Source organism: Propithecus coquereli, unplaced genomic scaffold, assembly GCF_000956105.1.
Source record: "Propithecus coquereli isolate 6110/MARCELLA unplaced genomic scaffold, Pcoq_1.0 Scaffold621, whole genome shotgun sequence".
Classification (NCBI taxonomy): Eukaryota; Metazoa; Chordata; class Mammalia; order Primates; family Indriidae; genus Propithecus; species Propithecus coquereli.
This window is the reverse complement of record NW_012152186.1, coordinates 205,934-207,677: the sequence shown is the minus strand read 5'-3', so window position 1 is coordinate 207,677 and position 1,744 is coordinate 205,934. Positions and strand designations below refer to the sequence as shown.

The window sequence follows — 1,744 nt, the reverse complement described above, 5'->3', positions numbered from 1 at the left end:
CCCCTTCCAGAGAAGCCAGGAGCACCCGGCGTCCCAGACAAGTAAGTGAGCGCTGGGCGGAGGGCCCGGCGCTCGCGGACACGCGACAGGGCCGCCCTGCAGCGGCGGAACCGCACGTCGCAGTGAGCGCGTTCCGGTAACTTTTCTTTTCCTGAGCATACAGTCGGTGCTGCTCGTCGTAGAGTATTTGGAAAGTGTAGAACAGGAAAAACGAGAGAAATCACTCACTATTCACCACACCAAAACAACTATTGTTAGCATTTCATCAGTCTCCAGCCTATACAAAAAAAAGAGTTTATGATGTGTTCATCGCAGGAAAATGTAAAGTCACGGACACATCTAAAGTCCTTGACCTCCTCCTCCGAGTTCTGCTCCTCCCCCTCGCAGGGATGAGCACTCACCGTTTTGGCGATTGTCCCTTCTGCGCATAGATCCCAAATGTGCATCCGCAGGACAATAGAAGATTGGTTAGGAGTTTTTTCCTCACGTAAATATATTGTTGTACGGTGCCGTTTTTTCCCATTAAACAGTCTGCCTTGGAGCCCGTCCAATTAGTAAACAGATGAGCTCTTCGTTGCGCCTACCGCTGCAGGGTGAGAGCGCGACCTTCCCCTGTGCATGGACATGTAGGCTGCTTGTGGCTTTTCACTATTATGAGTGTTCAGTTTTTAATTTATATTTTGTTTTTAAATTATTTCTAAACTTGTTGATACGGTACAAAGTTTTAAAGGTACAAAGGTGTTTAGATTAGGAAAAGAAAGTTCTTTTCCTACCATTCACCCCCAGCCCTCCAGTTTCCATTATAGGGACAACTCTAGTTAGCATTTTTCCTGTGCAGCTTTCCACAGCCTTCTGTTTAAATGTAAGCATATGCCTGCATTATTTTATTTTCTAAGCACAAGTGAAAGCACGCTGTGTATACTGTTCTGCCCGTTTTCATTTTCACTTTACGTGCACATCTTGAATATGGAATCAGAACTCATGGAGAGACCTTGTCCTTTTTAATGACCGCAGTGGATTCCATGAAATGAACTTACTGTGGTTTATTCATATAGTCCTCTGTTGATGTGCATTTAAGTTGTTTCAATCTTTTGCTAATACAAGCAGTACAAATGTCCTTTCCATATATTTATCATTTTGCAATACTACAATACCTGTAGTATCAAATCCCAGAAGTAGGATGGTTAGGTCTAAAGGATAATGAGCTTGCTTGCTTGCTTGCTTATTTATTTATTTAGTTAGTTAGTTATTTTTGAGACAGAGTCTCACTCTTTTGCCCAGGCTAGAGTGCCGTGGAGTCAGCCTAGCTCACAGCAACCTCAAACTCCTGGGCTCAAGCAATCCTTCTGTCTCAGCCTCCTGAGTAGCTGGGACTACAGACATGTGCCACCATGCCCGGCTAATTTCTTTTATATATAGTTTTAGTTGTCCAATTAATTTCTTTCTATTTTTAGTAGAGACGGGGTCTTGCTCTTGCTCAGGCTGGTCTAGAACTCCTGAGCTCAAGCAATACTCCCCCCTCAGCCTCCCAGAGTGCTGGGATTACAGGCATGAGCCACTGCGCCCGGCCTCTGATAGTAATTTTAATGTGTGTTTGTTTTATGGTTGAGAGTGAGTGTGTTTTCCTGTTTTTAGAGCCATTTGGATTTCCTTTTCAGTGAAATAACCTATTCATAATCTTTGCCTAATTTTCTCTTGGATTATTTGCCTTTTTCCTTATAGATTTGAAGGATCTATTTATTTA

General features: G+C 43.3%; 1 protein-coding gene across 2 annotated transcripts in view; it reads left to right on the top strand.

Annotated features, from left to right (window-relative positions):
* Nucleotides 1-6: 6 nt before the first annotated feature.
* Nucleotides 7-1,744, top strand: part of NPRL3 (nitrogen permease regulator-like 3 (S. cerevisiae)) — a 51,782-nt gene continuing 50,044 nt past the window's right edge. For both annotated transcript variants that reach the window (XM_012659600.1, XM_012659601.1), the window contains exon 1: nucleotides 7-41. The gene's annotated coding sequence lies outside the window, so the exon portion shown is untranslated. The remainder of the gene's footprint in view (nucleotides 42-1,744) is intronic.